The following is a 17,648-nucleotide window of genomic DNA, read 5'->3' as shown; positions in this document are numbered from 1 at the left end:
CCACTCACCTCAGCCTCCCAAAGGCGTGGGATTACAGGCTGAGCCACTGAGCCCGGCTTATCCTACTTTTTATCAGCGAGCTGATGGTTCTGCCTGGCAGTTGACTGGATACTGGCAGAAGACACAAGACTCCTGGGTCAGCGACAGATGAATATATTACCTGTGGCACAGCCAAAAGAATCCATCCACTTGTTAAAAACTAGAGACAAATTTAACAGTTTATTTGAATGATTAACAATTCATGAATTGGGATGCACTCAGTACATGTTCAGAGAACTCTACTTTAGCAGCATGAGCAGCAGCTTTTGTAGGCCGAACACAGGTACAAAGTAGAGAAATCCCCTGACTGGCTCCAGCTAGGTGTCTGTCTTATTTGGGGATGGTGTGATAAGACATTTGTTTTATTTGCATATGATTCGTGGGAGATCATATTTGTATAACCAATTGATTGGTTGGCTATTTATGATTGACTCAGGCACATGTGGGTTTTTCTTTTAGGGGGGAATCAGTTACAAGAAATATTGCTAAGTTACATTTTGTTTATATAAGCATTCTGGTTATGAGAGACCACCTCAGGCGTTAGTTTCCTCCTTATTTGCTTCAACAAGCTTACAAGCTTCATGTTTGTGCCCCTTTCCCTTGCCCGGTAAGTCCCACAGAAATAATGTGGGGTGGCCTTGATGGCTACTACACATGCAGTGGATTTGGGTCACAGTTGTAGAACCCTGAAGGTAATCCAGATCTTGATGCTGGCAGAAGATGCATGAGTCCTGAGGCAGAGACAAAGGACTGTGCTACAACCTAGCCAACAGCATAAGCTCTGTGTTTGTGTCTGTTCTTGCCCCACAAGTCCCATGGGGCAGAGTGGCTCAGGTGGTTGTGGATTTGTGTCATGGCTGCAGAACCCTAACCTCAGGTAATTCAAAGTCTTTATAAAGGCCTGTAAACAAACCTGCCAACTTTACCTTGGAGGAAGATATTATCTTTATTTTACTGGACAGTGTGGTGGGAGATACTATCTCTGTCTTTCCAGGCTGTTTGCTGTACACACATCCTTGTTCGGACAGTTCAGAACAAAAGCAGCCAGTGCCTCTGCTCAGAAGTGAGGATTGTGAATCAAGAAAAATAGAATTTATATTCAGTATACCTGTTTAAGAAAGAAATTGAAAAATATTCTTCCCAACTGGTTAAGTTTAAGTCCTGGCTGAATTTATTTTTTTAACCTATCTAAAAAATGGTTGAGGTCAAAGACTTTAAAATCACTCATAAATTAATATGCTGAAAAGATCTTTCTCAAAAGCTTCATGCTGGTGAAAGAAGTTAACTGATTTTTCTAGAATAATTGTGCTTTGTATTATGCAGCTAAACCAAAAAAAGAAGTTTTTAAATGTTTAAATGTTTAATCCTCACATGGTCCTAGTTTAGTTATATGCTTTAGTTAGTTTATATGCTTAGTTTTATATTTTTAAAATTATATTTTTGAAAAAATTGAAAACAAATCTTTGGCACATGTATATTTTGTGGTACAATTTGATGTTTTAATGCATATATGTTGTGTAATGATCAAATCAGTGTATTTAGCATGTTCATAATTTATCATTTCTTTGATGAATTTTTTTTTTTTTTTTTTGAGTTGGAGTCTTACTCTGTTGCCCAGACCGGAGTGCAGTGGCCGCTCCCGGCCACCACAGCCTCGACCTGCTGGGCTCCGGTGATCTTTCCCCCTCAGCCTTCCGAGTAGCCGGAACTACAGGCATGCGCTACCACGCCCAGCTGATTTTTTGATTTATTGTAGAGATGAGGTCTCACTGTCCAAGCGGGTCTCGAACCCGCGGGCTCAGGCAATCCACTCACCTCAGCCTCCCAAAGGCGCGGGATTACAGGCTGAGCCACCGAGCCCGGCGATGAATTTTTTAATGCATTTTTATCATGCATTTATTATTTCTGGTAAGGATATTCAAAAGCTTCTAGCTTTTTTTTTTTTTTTTTTTTTTTTGTGCCAGAAAAGGATTTAAAAAAAAAATTCAAGTAACTGCAAATAGGAAACCAGAGGGGAAACCCCAGGCTGGGACAAATACTGGCTACCCCCTCCCCAACAGAACATGGGGAGAAGGTGGCCCCTACACCCCTTATGGTCGACTCGGGCCCCCCTCCTCACTCTGCTGCAGCATCCTAGGGGCAGAGCCCCACCATCCCTGGGACAGGGGTAACCCAGCCTGCCACGCCCCAGCCCCCCTTCCCCAGAAGAGTATCTTGGGGGAGGGGAACGGGCAGAACAGGAGGCGATGAGGATGAACATTTGGCGCTGGCAGCAGCAGCAATGACAGATGTCAAAGAATGGAACATCGAACGAAACGCAACGCAACTGTCCAGAGGTAGTTTGTGAACAGAGGAAAGATGGAACCAGAAGCCTGGGAGGTGGGGAGGAGCAGGAGGGTTGGATCGGGCAGGGCTTGCTCCTGGGTCTTAGTGTCCCTTCTGATGGGGAACGGCTGGGTGCTGGAAGCAGGTGGGGTGGGGTGAGTTACCCCAGTCCATCTCTGTGGCCGCCACAGAGAACCTGGGCCTCACCCGGACTATAGGTTACAATGCATCTCCATCTGCAATGTATGCTCAGATCCCAGGCTGAGGGCAAAGGGGCAGGGGCTCGAACCCCTCCTGCCTTCGTAGTAAAGGGGCGAGGGAAGGTGGGGAAGGAAAATGGGTGTGAGTCCCACATGGTGATGGAGACAGGCTGGCTGGGGGCATCCTGGGGGTCGAGCAGCCCCCCTCCGTTGGCCACACCTGCTGCCGCCAGGACAGTGGAGTGGGGCATGCCAGAACGAGATGGGGGCATGGGCCCCTTTTAAGGCCGGGGAGCCCTCCCCGGCGCCTCTATGGGAAGCCCGAGGGAACAGTGGAGGAACAGAGAGGGAGCCACCAGAAAGCAGAGTCCCCAGCTTGCGAGCGGGTGTGGCTACGTGGGAAGTTAGCCTTGTGCAGGAGAGCAGGTGCATACGCACGAGTGGGGGGTGTGGCTGGGCACTGAGGCCAGAGGAAAAGTGCCCCCCTCTGGGCCCACAGGGGCTGGTATGCTGTGCACGTGTGGTGAGGGCGCAGGTGGGAGGTGGGGTTGGGGCTGGCGCCGAGGCGGTGGTAATGGTGGGCCTGGGGGAAGGGGCCGAGGAGTGGTGGGAGCCGAGCAAAGCTGCCCCGTCCTCGAAGGATGCTGCTCCCCGGGGAGGGAGCAGGCGTGCAGCACGCACGGGGTCCGCCGAGGACTCCTGCGAGATGCCCTCCCCTTCCTCGGCCTCCAGTTTCTTGGGTCTGCCCCTTAGGTTTCTTCCTGGAGCTGCGGCGGGCCTCCGGATCTTGGCAGCGCCCTGGCTTTGGCTCCCTTGGGTCGGCCCGAGGTCCCTTAGGGGTTGGCGCTTCGCCGGGCGCCTTCGGAGGCCGCTTGCGCGGCCTGGCCGGCCTCGCTTCTCGGTGCCGGCCCTTTCCTGCTTGGAGGCCGAGGGCGAGACTTGGAACTCACTCGCTCGCTTCGCCCTAAGGAGCGGGAGGGAGGGTGCGGGCTGCAGCGCGAGCTCGGCCGCCGCCCGGGGTGGACGCCGGGGCTGGGCGCTGAGGTCTGGCACGGGCGGCTGCCGTCTCCGAGCCGCGCCGGCGCCGAGACGCCCCGGCTCGGAGTCCCCTTTAGAGGACTCTTGTGGCGGTTATTGTCATACTCCGTGAGCCGGAGAACGCCGGAACTGATTCCGCATACCCGGTTGTAACTGTACCTGTGACCAGCCCCTCCCAGTCCTCCTTGCGTTCCCCGCTTTCCTCGTCTCTCATCGTCAGTTTTTGAGACTTCTTGGTTACCGAGACCTAGTTTTAGAATCAGAGTTTTGTTCTCCAGCTAGGAGTTTTAAAAAGTATGCTTTTGAAGTAGGCCAGAATAGATTAAAGTGGAATTAGCATCTTACTTTTAGTCATGGTCTTCCGTGTGAATTAATATTAATTTTTCATTCTATTAACTTTACACTACAAGTTTATATAAGGTCAATTTGTAAAGTTGTTACGTGAATCTTCATTTTATAAACTCCCAACTTAAATCTTTTATGTTTTTAGTTAATTAAAATTGCTTTTAATTTTTCATTTTATAAGCTTTAAACTGAAAGTTTTATAAAATTATTATTTTAAGGTTGAATTTTCTATAAAATGTGAATATTTATTATTCACCTACTAACAGTATGCTGGGTGCTCAGTCTTTTGAAGGATAACAAAAATAATGTAGGTCTCCCTACTACCACCCTGACCTTAAACAACAATTTTGTGTGTGTGTGTGGTAAAATGACATTTGAATGATATGCAGTATTTAAGGATTCTTTACTCCAAAATTATTAAGGAGCAGTTTCAGTTTCATTTGCGTATTTAGTGATTTTCTTCTTAGAATTCTCCTTCTACTTTTACATCTGGTCATCTGTGCTGGCTTAGTTTTCTCACTTAAAAGAATAATATCTTTTTAAAATTGATTTATTTGTTTTAAAAGGAGGCTGATGAACTCTGTCTTTTATAATATTGGTTCCTAAATCTAGAGGAAAATTAAGTAGGGTAATATATATATATAATATATACACACACACATATATAAAACACATATAAACACACGCACACACATATAATTGCGTGGTGTTTCAAGAACTGTTGATAAATTTAGCAGAGTTTGAGTAAAGAAGCAATTCATAAATTGGGTAGCACGCTGAACTAAGAAAGGTTAAGAGGGCAACTGAGGGCAACTGAGGGCAGGCAGTATTTATAGACAGCAAAAAGAAGTGACATACCAAAATATCCCGATTGGCTATTGCCTTATTTCAATATTTTGGCTGTTTGCAGCCTGTGATTGGCTAAAGTTTGGCTGCTGCAATTGACTGAGACTGAGTTACTTGTTACCAGAATATACTCTTGGTTAGGTTGCAGTCTGTTTCCATATTAATACACTTTGCTACATACAGAGGCAACTTTAGGCCAAATTTAATTTAACAGTGGATGGAGCCTTACTTTTATGAAAGTTGTACCTTTTTCATATCGGTAAGTCAAACTTTAAAGCAAATTTGCCATATGACAACTTTTATTTTACCATGCTTAAATTTAGGGAGAAGATATAACTTGATAAAGTATTTCCATTTTTCAAAATCATTTACTCCAGGAGCCTGTTAATATTCCAGTCATATGCATCACTTCTCAGGAACCTGCCTGTTGAGTGAAAGGTCAGCCAGTGCACGGTCTTATAGAGTCTCCTCCAGTTAACCGCCTTAGTTCTTGAGTGCTTTTCCTACCCTTAAAGCTTCTAATAGTTAGCTCATTTTGGATTCTATTCTCTTACAAAAAGGTCAAGAGCATGCTTTCTTCAAATACCAGAAGGCAGATGTACTGTTTTTTTGGTAATCCAGTCGATCTTAATTATTTTCAGATTCTGCATTTGCAAATTCATCTACTCACTAAGATTTCTTTGTAACCCCGAAAGCAATACTTGTGGCACTTTTTTGGTCGTTCTTGGACATGCACAGAACAGTGAAAAAATTGAGTCACCCATATTTCTAGCTGAGGTCAAACAGGACAATGCTCTGTCTTCTTGTTTCGGCTTTTATATTGTAAACAAGTGTCTAGTTTGTGGCTTATTTAGTGCCACGTTTTTTCTCATTTTTATTTTTTGTTGGTGATTCTACTATTTAAAATACCCCAAGCAGATGTTGGAGTGCTGTCTAGAGTTCCTAAGCCCTAGAAGACTGTGCTGTGCCTTACCGAGAAAACACATGTGTTAGATAAGCTTTGTTCAGGCATGCGTTATAGTCCTGTTGGCTGTGAGTTCAATGTTAGTAAATCAGCAGTAGATGTTAAATAAGGTGTCTTTAAACAGAAACACGTATAAAGCAAGTTAATGTATTGATGGTTTGACAGAAATGTTGTGATAGAGGCTCACAAGATCCTAACCATGCATTTCCCTTAGGAGCAATGGTTCAGGATTTGCTAATCCAGTGTTCGCATCCAACTCCATAAACCATAACTACCACGAATCACTGGAATCAGCTCTACTTACATGTTTTGAGCTGATAGAGATCAGTGTCAAGGCAACAGTTAAGTATTTTGTAAGTCTGCATGTTTTGTGCTTATCATCGTGCTGAGCTCTGAGCTTTCCTGTGCTGTGCCTAGCTTCTCCCCTCAGGAGCCCACCCCCGCCGCTTTACAGCTTTTCAGCTGGGGACTTTGCCAAGGGGAGCCCGGCCAGCTTGGGGAGGGGAACCGTTGGCAGGTTAGGGAGCCTTGCGTGCAGCTCGTCCTGGCTTTCCCTGATTGCTCAACTTCTGCCACAGGCTTGAGGGTTGGAGGTTGCAGGCCCATCTCAGCGGGAGTGACTGAAAACTCCCCAACCATGCTTCCTTTCCACAGTGCTGGAGCCTGGGCCAAAACGGCAGTCCAGCAATTTGTAAGAACCAGGGAATTCTGGTCCTGGGGGAGAGTGCTGGGATGCTCTGATTTGGAGGTCACTGGCTAGAATCTGGGAGGTTCATGAAAGGCAGTTGCTACATGAATTTTGTATTAGCATTGTTTGTTTTGTATTAGCATTGTTTGTTTGTTTGTAAGAATTTTGTTTTGCTTTGGAAATGGATTTTTCTTCATTGTCCTAAACCAGCTGGGTAAGGTACTAGCCAGAACAGGTTTTTTAGGCAGGGAGGTTCAAAGATCTTCCTAAGCCCTAGGCATTCTTACTTTTATAGGTCCTATAAAATGTACTAAAATATGCCCATATCCCACATTAACTTTAACTTATATAACATTATGAATAGAATTGAGTTGCTCTTGAAATGTTAGGTTTTATAGATGCTTAATTAAATTTCTATTTTTTTAAAAAAACTTTAATATTCTGAAGGCAAGAGGGTTTTTTCAGAGGACTCAAACATTTTCTTGGGCTTTGTGTCTTTAGGGCACATTGCCTCGTCAGTGTGTCCTTAGGAAATGGAAGAATTCTGGTTTTCCTTAGCTTTTCTGCTTATCAGTTCTACAAACATTTGTGGGGCTTCTGGTATGCCTTATGCTACACAAGTTTCTGGGTCTACAAAAATAAACCTTACGGCTTTCTTTTTCTCAAGGAGCTTGCAGGCTAGTTCCCTGAAACAGATGACTTCAACAGGGAGTGATCCGGTGCCATGGTGGACTAGAGGGCTCAGGCTCAGACAGCTCAGGCTAGGGGAGAGGAGAGCTGACCTTGAAGGTGTCCTGCAGAAGATGGTCCCTGGGCTGATTCTTGAAGGAGCCTATGTGGGAAGGCAAAAGAGGGGCAGGGTGGAGAGGTGTGGCAGAGGCTTGGCAAGAGCATGGTAGGTGTGGAGCGTTGTGTCTTTGCTGTCATTGCAGCTGGAGGGCTTTGTGAAAGACGTGATGACATATACTATCAGGGAGGCAGGGAGGGGCTGAGTATGGAAGGCCCTTTGTGCATTCTTGGACAGGTTCAGACTCCTCTGGGCATGTGACCTGCTTCTGGTGCCTCTGACGCTGAATGCTGCTTGGACTTACTTGGTCTCCCTCAATCCATATCAGGAGTGTAACTAAGTTTCTAACCCTTCCTGGTCTTTCCAGTATTCTGCAAGTTCTATTTTTTTTTTTTTTTTTTTTGAGTTGGGGTCTTACTCCATCGCCCAGACTGGAGTGCAGTGGCCGCTCCCGGCCACCGCAGTCTCGACCTGCTGGGCTCCGGCGATCCTTCCGCCTCAGCCTTCCAAGTAGCCAGAATTACAGGCATGCGCTACCACGCCCAGCTGATTTTTTAATTTATTGTAGAGATGAGGTCTCGCCGCCCAGGCAGGTCTCAAACCCGCGGGGTCAGGCAATCCACTCACCTCAGCCTCCCAAAGGCGCGGGATTACAGGCTGGGCCACCGAGCCCGGTCGCAAGTTCTATATTGCTTGCTTTGTGCAGTTACCTCTTTTCCTCTTAAAAAGAAATAGCTGAGTTTTTAAAATGATTTTTTTTTTGATTTGTACACATACATAAGAAAAGTGCAAATATAAGTATACTGGGAAATACCTTAATTTAAAATCGCAGCACTTTGAGAGGCCAAGGCGAGAGGATTGCCTGAGTACAGGGTTTCGAGACCAGCCTGGGCAACTTGGTAAGACCTCATCTCTACCAAAAATAAAAAAATAAGCTGGATGTTGTAGCATGTGCCGTAGTTCCAGCTACTTGGAAGGCTAAGGTGGAAGAGTCTCCTGAGCCCAGCCGGTTGAGGTTGTAGTGGCCATGAGGGTGCCACTATACTCCAGCCTGGGTGTCAGAGTGAGACTCTAACGCAAAACAAAAACAAAACACATGATCATACCGGGAACGGTGGCACATACCTGTAATCCCAGTCTTTGGGAGGCAAAGGGGAGAGGATTGCCTGAGCCCAGGGGTTTGAGACCAGCTTGCGCAACTTGGTGAGACTTTGTCTCTACAATAAAGAAAAATTAGCTGGGTGTGGTCATATGCCTGTGGTTTCAGCTATATGGAAGACTGAGGCAGAAGGGTCGCCTGAGCTCAGTAGGTCCAGGCTGTGGTGGCCATGAGCATGCCTCTGTACACCAGCCTGGGCAACAGAGTAAGACTCTGACTCAAAAAACAAACAACACACACACACACACACACACACACACACACACACACACACACACACACACACAAACCTCCCAAATAAAACACATAATCATTATTAAAACATCAAGCAATATTGAAAAGTATATAAAGCAAGTAACCATCTCTTGGATTCCTACCACCCAGAGATTGTCACTGTCAACATTTCAGTCAACACTTTCAGGACCTCTCTGTGCTTATGTTCACAGATAAAGTACCTACATTACAAAATTGTAGAGAGACTATACACCTATGGTTTTCTAACTTGTTTTTTTATTTACTAATGTCACAACCATCTTTCAAATTTGGTATTCATACATCCTGCAAGGTATTTTATTTTATAGTATGACATAATTTACTTAATCTGTTCTTCACTGGTAGACATTTAGTTGGATTCTAATTTTATTACCCATTAGAAACATTTTGATGAAAAAAAATCCTTGAATGTGCATCTCTGTGCACGTATTGTCTCTTAAAATGTTCTTATTATAAAAATTTCAAGCATATGTGAAAATGAAATAGTATAATGAGGTTTCATATACACCAATTTCAGCAGTTATTAATGTTCTACTATTCTTTTTTTTTAACCTATTCTTATTTATTTATTTTTGTTATTTTTTTGTAGAGATGACCTCTCGCTTTGTTGCTCAGGCAGGTCTTGAACTCCTGGCCTCAAGCAGTTCTCCCAGCTTGACCTCCCAGAGTGCTGGGATTACAGGCATGAGCCACTGCACCCAGCTCATATTATTATTTTTTTTAATCTACACTTCTGTAATTGTTTTTCCTCCACCAGGGTATTTGAAAGCAAATGCAGGTCATTATATCATTTTTCCCATATATTCCTCATTCTTTTAAGATAAAGACTTAACATAGCCATAATATCGTATAAACAGAATTAACACTATTTAAATTCCTAGTATCATCTAATATTATGCAAATCTGTGGCCATATGAGGTGTAAATGTTGCATTGGTGGACATTTATCTCTTTTAAATATAACCTTTCTCCTTTTCTTTATTTCTCAGGCTGTTTATTTATTGAAGAAACCAAGTGATTTCTTCAGTAGCATTTTTCACCCTCTGAACTTGGCTGATAGCCTCCTTGTGGTGTCATTTAACATGTTCTTCTGTACCCCATCATAGCTGATAAACTGGGAATGAGCTCTGGAGGCTTGATTCATTCATTAATATTGATTAGTAAAGTCAGGTTGTCAGCCCTGATGTATCCATTCTAAAGTTCCCTGGCAATCTTTTACCTGCTGGTTTTAATAATCCGTTATTTCATTAGAGTTTTTAGAATAATTTTTAGAACTTTTTTATTTTGAGATAGTTGTAGATTCACGTACAATTGTAAGAGAGATCTCTTATGCCTGTTGACGAAAGATGCTAAATTCTGTAAAATATTTAAGATGGTTTATTCCGAACCAAATATGAGTGACCTTAGGCCTGAGACACCTGTTCCTAGGAAGTCCGCGAACATGTGCTTGCCGTGGTTGGACTGTAGCTTTTGTACATTTTAAGAAGAAAAGCAGTGGTAAGAAGCCATAAATCAACACATGTGAGATTTACATTAGCTAATCTTGGGGAAGCAGAACATCTCCAAGCCTGTGGGAAGAGTTGCAAGTTATAGGTGGAGTCACAAAGGTTTCTTGATTGGCAATTCGTAGGAAGAGTTATCTAAGGAATTTTGAAAGCAGTAGAGGAAATGGACAGCTTGAGGAATCATAGGGAGTCAAGTTTCTTGATATGTAGGTGAAGCCTCATAGGTGGCAGACTTCAGGGAGAATACTAAGTGTCTTAAAGGGTGCCTGGAGTTAGGGAGTCCCAAGACACAGCTTTACAAAGTCATAAAATACTTTGATTTTCCTTCTTTATCTGTTCTGTGAAGTTATGCCAGAGTCAGATTGGAAAGTAAACCACAATGTCTAGTTAAGAAACTCATCTTCCCAGGTCCTTTACTTAGGAATTTGGTAAGGTAAAGAAAAGGCCAGTTTAGTGCTGATGCCCTACATCCAGTTTCTCCCAGTGGTATCATCTTGCTTGAGTCCAGTTCAATTTTACAACTGGAGAATTTATGTTGACACAATCCATAGACCTTGTTCATATTTCACTAGTTTTGCATGCACTTGTGTGTATATTTATATACATGCATTTAATGCTATGCAGTTTTATCATGAGTAGATACAAGTGGGTGTCACCACAGTCAAGAATCAGAACATTTCCATCAAAAGGATGCCACGTGCTACCCTTTTATGGCCACAGACACCTCTTTTTTACTTCCCTAACTCCTGGCAACATCAATGCATTCTTCATTTCTATAATTTTGTCATAACAAGAATGACATACTCCTGGCCTCAAGCAGTCCTCCTAGCTTAGTCTCCCAAAGTGCTGGGACATACAGTTGTTCTTGTTATTTTGAATTATATTGGAATGCAATCCAATATAGGAAATTATATAGTGTATAATATAATCCAATATATGAAATTATATAGTTGCAACCTTTTGAAATTAACTTTCTCATTCAACTTAATTCCTTTGAGATCCATCCTGATTGTTGCCTGTATTAGTAGTTTATTCATTTTTATTTCTGACTAGTATTTCATGATAGAGATATACTACAGTTTAACTATTCATATGTTTAGGGACATTTGGGTTGTTTCTAGTTGTGGGGTATTACACATGGATTATGCTGTGAACATTCATATACAGGTTTTTGCATCAACATGAGTTTTTATTCTCTGGCATAAATGCCCGATAATGCAATTACTGGATCATATAATAAGCATGTTTAGTTTTGTAAGAAACAACCATGTTCTTTTCCAGAGTGACTGTACTATTTTACATTCCCACCAGCACTGTACTTGAGATCTAATGTTTCCACATTCTCAACAACATTTACAGTTATCACTATGTTTTATTTCAACCATTCTGGTAGATATGCAAATTATAATTTTTAAGTGTTATCATTCTTTTAGTACTTTTTAGCTGTAATTCTTCTATAAAGAAAAACTTTTTTGCATTAGCTATTTGATAACTCTGAAATACTCTCTGTATAAGAAAAGAAGGGTAAAATGTCATATTATTCTTATTTCTACCAATCCCCCTAGCAAGGAAAAACGAATCAGTGCCCTGTGAGCCTCCAGAATGACTAATTAGCTTTTTTTAATTAAAAGAGTATCTTATGAACTCAAGGATTTAAAAAAATATTTGATATGATTGTCTTCATAGGGTGAATTATTAGAAGAGAAATTACCATTTTAAAGGATAGACAAATTTAAACTTTGTTTTTTGTTTTTGAGTTGGAGTCTCGCTCTGTCGCCCAGACTGGAGTGCAGTGGCCACTCCCGGCCTCGACCTGCTGGGCTCTGGCGATCCTTCCGCCTCAGCCTTCCAAGTAGCTGGAACTCCAGGCGTGCGCTACCATGCCCAGCTAATTTTTGATTTATTGTAGAGATGAGGGCTCACCAAGTTGCCCAGGCGGGTCTCAAACCCGCGGGCTCAGGCCATCCACTCACCTCAGCCTCTCAAAGGCGCGGGATTACAGGCTGAGCCACCGAGCCCAGCAAATTTAAACTTTCAATACAGATTATCCACTCACCTCCAGAAAGGCTGTATGTTCTTACCAATAGTATATACAAATATTTATTTCTTCACATCCTTGCTAATACTGGTTTGGCCAGTTTCTTATTTGATCAAGCTGATGACAAGTTTATATCTTACTATTTCTATTACAATTCTCTAGTTAGAAGTAAAGATCTTTTCACATCATTGACTTTTAAAAATTTAGCTCATTGCCCACTAATTGCCTTTACCTTCATTTCTATTAGGATTTTTTTTTTTTAACAGTTTTATGTTGTTACATCTATCAACCTTTTCCTTGATAGTTGCTGCTTTCAATTTTCTTACAGCCTTTCCTATCTTAAGATTATAAAAATATGTATTTATTTTTCTGGTGCCTTCCTAATACTTCTTCCATGGACAGGTTATTTTCGTATAAGGAGTACGGTAAGAATCCAGCGTTACTTTATCCCCAAATGCTTGTCCAGTTTTCCCAATGCCATTTATTATATAAACTATATTTTCCCCATTAATTTGAGATGGCACTTTCATGCTAAATTTTCTGTAATCTTAAGTCTATTTGAGTTTCCTATTATGTTCCACCGATTTGTCTATCTTTCCTGCTCCAGTATCACAATTTTTATTACACAGTTTGATTTTGCTTTTAAAATTTTTGTTACGGGGTTTTATAAAATTATTAAAATCGTATACTTATTCGTGTATGACTGTTGCGTTATAATATTTTAATTATTGGTGCCACTGGTTTCTTAGAATCCAGCATTACTTTATCCCCAAATGCTTGTCCAGTTTTCCCAATGCCATTTATTATATAAACTATATTTTCCCCATTAATTTGAGATGGCACTTTCATGCTAAATTTTCTGTAATCTTAAGTCTATTTGAGTTTCCTATTATGTTCCACCAATTTGTCTATTTTTCCTGCTCCAGTATCACAATTTTTATTACACAGTTTGATTTTGCTTTTAAAATTTTTGTTACAGGGTTTTATAAAATTATTAAAATCGTATACTTATTCGTGTATGACTGTTGTGTTATAATATTTTAATTATTGGTGCCACTGGTTTCTTTTCTTTTTTCTGTTTTTTATGACTTTGGTAACAAAGCTCACAAAATTCTTCCAGATGGATTTAAAAAATATTTATGTCAAGTTTCCCCAAACGTTCCTTTTTATATTTTGGTTGGGATTTTGTTCAATGTGTGGATCAATTTAGTAAGAATTTATTTTTTTACAACTTTAAACCTTTGCAGTTAAGGACATTGTCTGTCATTTCAATTATTTACATCTTCTTTTATGCCCTTGGATATTTTAAAAATTCATCCTCAAGTTTATTGTTCGTTTCTCTGTCCCTTCATTGGAGGAATGCCTTTTAAACTTAGATTCATTTTTTTAAAAGTAGGTCAAACCTTCTGGGAAAAGATGTCAGATTTTATTATCTGTAATATGAGTTTTCTAAGCTGCCTTTTTTGTATAGCAGCCTCCTTAGGCTAACAAGCTGTATGTCTCACTATCCTTAAGGCAAATTAGTTAATGGTTCTTCTGATAGTAGCTATTGTTGTGTAACTGAGTATAAATTACAACACATTTTTTAGGAATATGACATTTCATTGTTGACCATAATTAGATATTAACCCAAATTTGGAGTTCTAAATGAAAACTTCACCTGCAACATTTGGGCAACTGTTTTTTGTTTGTTTGCTTGTTTTTTGAGTGAGGGTCTCATTCTGTCACCCAGGCTAGAGTGCGGTGTGGCACAATCACAGCTCACCACATCCTTGACCTCCGGGGATCAGGAGATCCTTCTTCCTCGGCCTCCTGAGTAGCTGGAACTATAGACATGCGCCACCATGCTCAGCTAATTTTCTGATTATTTTATTGAGACAAGGTCTTGTTATGTTACCCAGGCTGATCTCAAACTCGTGGGCTCAAGCGATCCTCCTGCCTCCGTCTCCCAAAGTGCTGGAATTATAGGCTTGAGCCTCTCTGGCCTGGACAACTTTTTATTAAGTGAAGTAAACAAACATACCATTGTAAAACAGTTTTATGAGGCATGCAAGTGCCAGCCTGTCCAGCTTTCATTTCATTACACCTGGGAATTTATTATCTTTATGTGTTGCTTGTATGAACTTTTCTTTTTTTTTTTTTTGAGTTGGAGTCTCACTCTGTCACCCAGACTGGAGTGCAGTGGCCGTTCTCGGCCACTGCAGCCTCGACCTGCTGGGCTCCGGTGATCCTTACGCCTCAGCCTTCCAAGATGAACTGTTTTTTTACCCAAACGCATTTTATCCTTAGTGGAATAATAATGTTAAAAGCAACTACTGTTTATTGAGATCTTCCTGTGTGCTAGGAACTATCTTAAGTGTTTAACATATGTTGATTTCTTAGATTCACAGAACAAGATTTTAAGGAAATCTGTAAGACAGCTGTGACTGAGGCAAAGGTGATATTTGAATCTGTCCAACTCTAAGCTTTTTGGGGTCCTGGGCTGCATTTCAGGGCTTCCAGTGTTCTTGTGGGTGTGGACATAAGTGTATGCATAGGCATATACATGGGGGTGTGTTTTGGAGGGCTTTTTGTTGTTTTGGCAGGTAAGAAGAGGGAGAAGTGGCCATAGCTTTAGCAAACCTGTTAACATTGCTTCTAAACAAGAGGCTTTTATGTATCTCTTTCTCAAGAGCTATTGTTTATTAAGTACCAAAGTATATTTAAAATTTTAACTTTATAGATGTTTGCTGAACTGCTATTATTTGGTAGATTCTAGGATCAGATTTTCTGAGAAGCATTTAAACCAGATTTAATAAGAAATAGTGTAGTGACTAATATTGCAATTATCAAAGGATTTGTTAAACTCATTAGCCACTAACTAAGATTAGAAGGTAAATCCTTACCTTATTTTGTGGGGAGAATATCTATTTTCAGGTCCTTTAGAACCACTCATTTGCTAATTATAATCACAAGTTATTATTATTATTATTATTTTGAGTTGGAGTCTCACTCTGTTGCCCAGACTGGAGTGCAGTGGCTACTTCCAGCCACCGCAGCCATGACCTGCTGGACTCTGGCGATCCTTCCGCCTCAGCCTTCTGAGTAGCCGGAATTACAGGCATGCAGTACTATGCCCGGGTGATTTTTTTGATTTATTGTAGAGATGCGGTCTCGCTGCCCAGGCGGGTCTCGAACCTGCGGGCTCAGGCAATCTACTCACCTCAGCCTCCCAAAGGCATGGGATTATAGGCTGAGCCACCGAGCCTGGCTCACAAATTATTTTTATGCATTGAAGCAACTGAGCCCTTTGCTTTTCATACTTAATATGCGGTATATGCTCTCAAACTTGGTAGAATAGTTGTAAAAGTGTTCTAAGATACATAGAGACTTCCCAGGCCAAATTATTGTGGCTTATGTATGTCATGAACTATTTCAGCCATACTAAATGGCATAAAGAAAAATATACTATCTGTATACCTAGCATCCGCTTAAAACACAAATGTTACTAATACTGATGCCCCTGTGTGTCCTTCCCCAATTGCATAGTTCTTCCTGTGCTTCAGAGACAACAAATAATTGTCTCCTTTTAAACATACTGCAAACTATGCTTATGGACGTTGTATAAGTGGTTGTACCATATACTCTGATTCTTCTGCATCTTGCTTTTTTTCACTCAACCTTTATATTTTTGAGATTCATCCGGGTTGAGGTATGTAATTCCAGTCCATTCATTTCTACTGCTTGTCATTTTCCGTTGTATGAGTATGCCCATCATTTACTTATCCATTCTTCTGTTGATGGGCAGTTGTTTGCAGTTTTTGAAGTTAACAAACAGATTATGCTACTATTAAGGTTCTTTTGTGGTTCTCCTTGTGCATATTTTGAGATCCCCTGGGTTACCCACCTATGAATGAAATTGCTGGATCGAAAGGTATGTGTGGGACAACCCCTTTGGGTCCCCTCCCACTGTGGGAGCTTTTCTGTCCTCTCAATAAATCCTACTTAAAAAAAAAAGGTATGTGTGTATCTTCAGTTTTTTACTGTATAACCTGCCTCCCAAAGTAGTGCTCCTTTGGGTTCCTTTCTTCACTGATTAGGTTCTCATTGCTCTGCACCCTTGCCAACACTGGATACTGCTAGACCTTTAAATTTATCAGTCCAGTGAGGGATATATCTCATTGTTATTTTGAACTTTCCTGATTACTAGTGAAGCTATACATCTTTCCTTACATTTATTAGTATTACACATATTTTCTCCTAATACTCTTTGTACGAGGAGGAATCCCTAAAAAACCAGAATTATCTTTTGGAGGGCAGGTCTCTTATAGTACACTCGGAATTTGTTACTCCAGATCAAGTGGTCAACCAAAGTTGTTTTTTGTTTTTTTAGAGTTGGGGGTCTCACTCTGTTGCCCAGGCTGGAGTGCGGTGGCACGCTCACAGCCAGCTCAGCATCGACTTGCTGGGCTCCAGCGATCCTTCCGCCTCAGCCTTCCAAGTAGCTGGAACTATAGGTGCGCACTACCACACCCAGCTAATTTTTTGATTTATTGTAGAGACAAGGTCTGGCCAAGTTGCCCGGGCTGGTCTTGAACTTGTCGGCTCAGGCAGTCCACTCGCCTCGGTCTCCCAAAGTGCTGGGATTACAGGCTGAGCCACCAATCCTGACCCAACCCAAGTTTTTGTCTGGAAGTTTGTAGAAGGTTGCGTCAGGATTTGCGAAAAAAAATCCTGAGTTGTGACAAACAAGTGTGATCGGTTCTTCCACCATGACAACACACCTGCCTGCACAGCTGAGTGTTCAGAAATTTTTGACCAAAACAGCATGATCCCCATGCCCCACCCTCTCTATTTACCCAGTCTCGCCTCGAGTGATGTTTTTTCTTACCCCGATGGAAAAAGTCCTCAAGGGGAAACATTTGGCTGATGTGGAAGAGGCGAAACAACAACAACAACAAAATGACAGAGCCAAAAGGCATCAAAATTGACAAGTGGAAAAAGCAGTGGAAAAAAGCGTTTCAGTAGGTGTATTGCTTCAAACGGAGAGTACTTTGAAAGTGACTAAAGTTTAAGCATGTAAGAATAAATACACAATTTTTTATAAATAAGTGCCGGGTTTTTTTGGGGTCCCCCCATATTATGGTTTTACGTTACATGCAAAGTTGAAAGTGACATGAAGTAGCTACTACTGGATAGATGTATACTCTGCTTGTATCTTTAAAACAAATGGGGAACCTCCCTCAGGTCTCCTCCCACTGTGGGAACTTTTCTGTCCTCTTAATAAATCCTGCTTTCTCAACAACAACAACAAAAACAACAACAAATGGGTTGTTTTTTGGTTCTTCACAAAGTGAATAGGAGAGAATTACACCTTTTAACACAGATAAATAAAGATGCCGGGGGGGCAGGGGCGGGACTGGCAGTAGTGGAAATCTGGTGGGGGCGGGCGGGTGCCTCAGG

General features: G+C 41.6%; 1 protein-coding gene across 1 annotated transcript in view; it reads left to right on the top strand.

The window, feature by feature from the left end:
- Positions 1 to 2,921: 2,921 nt before the first annotated feature.
- The window catches only part of CUNH2orf76 (chromosome unknown C2orf76 homolog), a gene marked incomplete at its 3' end in the record, with an annotated part of 35,149 nt that continues 20,422 nt past the window's right edge, over positions 2,922 to 17,648 (top strand). Inside the window, exon 1 of the mRNA XM_021707389.1 lies at positions 2,922 to 2,990. The remainder of the gene's footprint in view (positions 2,991 to 17,648) is intronic.

The sequence above is a fragment of the Carlito syrichta genome, unplaced genomic scaffold (genome assembly GCF_000164805.1).
Source record: "Carlito syrichta isolate Samal-C Ts95f unplaced genomic scaffold, Tarsius_syrichta-2.0.1 Scaffold317120, whole genome shotgun sequence".
Lineage (NCBI taxonomy): Eukaryota > Metazoa > Chordata > Mammalia > Primates > Tarsiidae > Carlito > Carlito syrichta.
The sequence above is the reverse complement of the archived record's forward strand: the minus strand, read 5'-3'. Positions and strand labels throughout refer to the sequence as shown.